The 5,000-nt window shown below is 44.9% G+C and overlaps 1 non-coding gene across 1 annotated transcript in view; it reads left to right on the plus strand.

Annotated features, from left to right (window-relative positions):
- The first annotated feature begins 3,941 nt into the window (after window positions 1-3,941).
- Window positions 3,942-5,000, plus strand: part of LOC131933753 (small subunit ribosomal RNA) — a 1,846-nt gene continuing 787 nt past the window's right edge. The window contains exon 1 of the ribosomal RNA XR_009385201.1: window positions 3,942-5,000. This exon is cut by the window's right edge and continues 787 nt beyond it. This is a non-coding gene — a ribosomal RNA (small subunit ribosomal RNA).

Consider the following 5,000-nt stretch of genomic DNA (forward strand, 5'->3'; position numbering starts at 1 on the left):
AAGTTTCATCGTGCGAGTGGCAGTTCACCGATCAAACCGACTTTATTTTGCGGCATTGCCGTACTGTGGCCGCAAGTGATCGAGAGGTCGCCCGTTCCACCGAGGATGCGAAGCGGCGAGTCGTTAGTCTAACAGAGCTGGCGAATGACGGTGGTTGTTCTATGTTTAAATACATTAAAACTACATTTCACTTTGCGCTGAATGTACGTGGATATTAAAAACCCAATTGAAAAATTTGGTTGAGTTCATCCCGCCGTTTACCCGAATTTTAAAAAAATTGTGAAAAATAAAAAAAAAATAGATGAGCTGAAGTTTGATGGGTTGCCGATCAGACCGCCTCGACTTAGCGGCATTCCCGCGTAGAGTGATCGAGAGTTTTCCAGTCTCAAGCTCGCCCAGTGTAAAGACGCGGCATTGCCGTAGAGGCTAAGCTGCTAAGTAGAGACGGTGTTTGTACAACTATATTTCACTTTATATTCTTAACCAATGTATGTGTTGTAGAAAGCAGATTTTTCTCATCCCGCCGTTTACCTGAAACGAATAAAAATTTATTTTGTACAAAATTAAAAACATTAGTGTTTCCAATAAACTACATTTCACGTTTTCTAATTTAAACTTAAACGAATGACTGGTATCAAAATATAGGATCTATGTGAAAATAAAAACACGGTGTAAGAGTTTTCAAACCTCGGTAATGCCGTCTAAGACCAACTAGTCGACCGAAGGGACAGTAGTTTTCCGGTCGATAAGACATATCAGCCCGGTATCGCCAAAGTTAATTACGATCGGTCATAATAAACTAAATTTAAAATAAATAAATAACCCAAACGTGTGTATACATCATGTGGTACGTATTCAGTTCTATTCTAACTGGAATATATATTTTAAGAATCAATGAACTTAAGTTTTAAAACCAAACCGAAATCGCGCGAGTCGTCGTTGTAAAACTAGATTTAACAAACGGCTGCGTAATATTAGACTTAAAAATATTATATAATATCCTCTATTGATTAAATAGTGAAAAATAAGCTTCAATGTAGCTTAATCTAGTACAAAATCTAAAAGTTGTGATAAATTAAATTGAAATTAAACACGATAGACTTAAATCTAGAGTTAAGGAATAAAACCGACCCGCGAACCAGCTACTAAATGGTTCGATAAGACTTATCTCAAATACAATCGTTTTCTATCAGTGTTATGCCTTCAATCGATACTTTTTGATGAAATAAATACTTAAATGATTTAATGAATGCATATATACATGTAATTAATGAGTGAAAGTATGTATAAAGTATTAGATAAATTAATAATAAACCGACCCAGCTACTAAATGGTTCGATAAGACTTATCTCAAATACAATCGTTTTCTGTAATTGTTATGCCTTAAATTGATAATTTTTAGTTAAACAAATACTTAACTAATGAAATAAATACATAGATAAATGTATTTAATGAATTAAAGTATGTATAAAGTATTATATAAATTAATAATAAACCGAATCCGACCAAATTTAAATCTAAAACCACGATCGGCGGCGTAATGAAGTGTATCGTAAACCCGTTTTTTTTATAATTTAAAATGTAATGACAGAACTCCCAAAACAACAATACACATACATATTAGTACTATGGTGAATTGTAGTTGTATTAGGACCGTAATTATAGTTAATTAAGGAACCATTCATTGTCTTCGCTCTGTTATGTACGTCGTCGTTTAATCGACACGGCATATTTGGCTTGAATCTAGAAAAATTCAAACTCTAACCCTAAGGTAGACAGGCAGGGTAAATAAATGTGGGTGATCTCTCATAAAATTGTCTTCTAGGAATTATTTTTATATAGACTATCTTTTCTGTAGAGTTTAAGTGGACAAGCGCGGACGAAATAGAGCGCAAAATTTAAAATGAATTAAAAATTTTCATCAGACCGGAAGTAGGCATAACCTAGGCGCCATGTTTCCGTCGTACAAGTTTTCACCGTTGCAGTCACCGTTTCAATCGCTCTTCGTGTGGACGTGTATTATTTCTAGTCATGTGTTGTGTAGATGATTCGCTTAAGGTAGGTGTTCGGACTTATTTCTTTAATATTAATTAAACCGTATTTGCCTTGTCGGCCTTAAAATAAAGCTATTTTTTTTTCATCGCAATCGAAGTGTTAGATCTAGAATCTAGTTCCCGCCTCCGCTTCGCTAATTCGACTTAATGTAACTATGACACAACTATTAAATCTAGAGTCTCTATTTTAATTAAATAATTAGGAATTCTATCTCTAGATGATATCTAATCTATTCCCACACGTGTGTGCAAGTAGGATTTAACGTCAGAACAGGTGTGGTGGTCTAGGCGTCGCTATTTTTGACGGTAGGAATTTTTTTTTTAAATTCGTAAAATTTTATATAGACTTTATATAGCAATTTACTAAGACCGACCCTAACGCCCAGTAAATATTTAATTACCACATTGTTATGGACACGGTGTATTAGGTAGGGCCGAGGGCTATCCATAGGTACCAATTTTTAAATTTTGTGACAATTAGGAGCCGAGTTATAAAATAAATTTAAAATACTGGTTCTGGTCTTAGACTTTATATAGCAATTTACTAAGACCGACCTTAATACCCATTAATTATTTAATTAGCGCATAGTTATGGACATCCTGTATTAGGTTGGGCCCAGGGCTATCCGTAGGTACCAAGTTTATAATTTTGTGACGATTATTAGTCGAGTTATAAAATAAATAAAAAAAACTGGTTCTGGTTTGCACTACATTTCTTTCTTCTTTAACGGCGGACTCCCGGTCCAGCCCCATGGGTTACCCGTGAGCCGGGGCCTCGTTAGCCTGGACGGCTCCGATGTGACCGCGGATTGTTGTGGCCCGCCTCAGCCCGAGTCGAGATCACCCTTCCGATCGAAGGTGGACGCCATAGGGCGCCCGGGATAGCCCGGGGCGCTGTTCGTCACCCGAGCGCAGGGGCGCCGGGAGACGCCCCCGGTGAAGTTTGGCGGGTGATTCTGGTAGAGCTCCCCACCCCGATCGCAGGACACCCCTCGCCGCCCGCCCAGGTGTCGAGGTGGCCGCGGGGGAACTCGGGGCGTTTTGGCTCCCCCTTGTGCCGGAGCGGCGCCCTCGGTCCCAGAACGCCCCTGGCGGGTGATTCGCATGCCCCCTGGGGTGGGGAACGCGGGTGGGTGGTCGTAAAGCGTGTAACCGCAGTGGGGGCGGCCCCTTAGTCGGGGGCGCCAAAGTTGGCACCCCACCTGGGGCGCCCCCCGGAAGTGTGGCGCCCGCGCGAGTGAGCCCCGTAGATGCGCCCCGACACCCCCGCGCCGCCCCCCGGGTCGCGGCACCACCCGGCGCCCTCCGTGCGGGCTCCCCTCATGGGGCGGCACCCCGGTCCTCCCCGAGACTATGTACCCGATTTTTCGGTTTAACACTAGAGGTATGGGCAGAAATACGGCGGTTAAAACGGTCTGTATCTACTATTGTGGAGGTGAGTGTCGGTGAAGCCTCTATGTGACGCTAGGATCCGCGCTCCCTCGCAGCCAGCGACATGTGCCCGATCTGACCGTGCGTGGCTCAGTCTCCCGACTAGCTTCCCGGTAAAATGCGGGCTCGGCGCGCAGGTCGCGCCAGTGAAGGTAAAAGTACGTGTCCGTAGCGTGAAGCCAGCGGCGACGCGCAGTGCTAACGCAACCAAGCAGTATTGGTGGCTCGATAAAAGTCTCGCACTGGCCCAGCCCTCGGAACGGGCGACGGGTCTGCAAAACGCAGTCGGCTCGATGCAAATCGAGAGATTTCCCGGCGACGCCGTGTTTACGGTGAAGGGGGAAATGTGAGCGGTCCGATGTGAAAAAATCCGGGAATGCCGGGATCCGTTCTCTCGCTAGAGCGTTGTCTCCCGTCCCGCGATGTGTTGTGGAAAAACGTCTCGCAAACGATAGCTATCTGGTTGATCCTGCCAGTAGTCATATGCTTGTCTCAAAGATTAAGCCATGCATGTCTAAGTTCACACTGTCCCATGGTGAAACCGCGAATGGCTCATTAAATCAGTCGAGGTTCCTTAGATGACACGATCCTACTTGGATAACTGTGGCAATTCTAGAGCTAATACATGCAATCGAAGCTCCGACCTTTATCGGGAAGAGCGCTTTTATTAGTTCAAAACCAATCGGCGCGGCCTCGCAAGGGGTTGCGTCGTCCCATTTGGTGACTCTGGATAACTTTGTGCTGATCGCATGGCCTCGCGCCGGCGACGCATCTTTCAAATGTCTGCCCTATCAAATGTCGATGGTACGTGATATGCCTACCATGTTTGTAACGGGTAACGGGGAATCAGGGTTCGATTCCGGAGAGGGAGCATGAGAAACGGCTACCACATCCAAGGAAGGCAGCAGGCGCGCAACTTACCCACTCCCGGCACGGGGAGGTAGTGACGAAAAATAACAATACGGGACTCTTTCGAGGCCCCGTAATTGGAATGAGTACACTTTAAACCCTTTAACGAGGATCTATTGGAGGGCAAGTCTGGTGCCAGCAGCCGCGGTAATTCCAGCTCCAATAGCGTATATTAAAGTTGTTGCAGTTAAAAAGCTCGTAGTTGGATCTCAGGCGCAGGCGGGCGGTCCGGCTCGCGCCGGCTCACTGCCCGTATCTCCTGCCCTACCGTCTGTCGGCTCTCTCCCGCGGGTGCTCTTCACTGAGCGTCCCGGGTGGCCGACGCGTTTACTTTGAAAAAATTAGAGTGTTCAAAGCAGGCCTCGCTGCCTGAATAATGGTGCATGGAATAATGGAATAGGACCTCGGTTCTATTTTGTTGGTTTTCGGAATTGGAGGTAATGATTAACAGGGACAAACGGGGGCATTCGTATTGCTGCGTTAGAGGTGAAATTCTTGGATCGCAGCAAGACGAACTACTGCGAAAGCATTTGTCAAGAATGTTTTCATTAGTCAAGAACGAAAGTCAGAGGCGCGAAGACGATCAGATACCGTCGTAGTTCTGAC

This window comes from Physella acuta, unplaced genomic scaffold (assembly GCF_028476545.2).
Source record: "Physella acuta isolate Inbredline_101_S28 unplaced genomic scaffold, ASM2847654v3 ptg002614l, whole genome shotgun sequence".
NCBI lineage: Eukaryota > Metazoa > Mollusca > Gastropoda > Physidae > Physella > Physella acuta.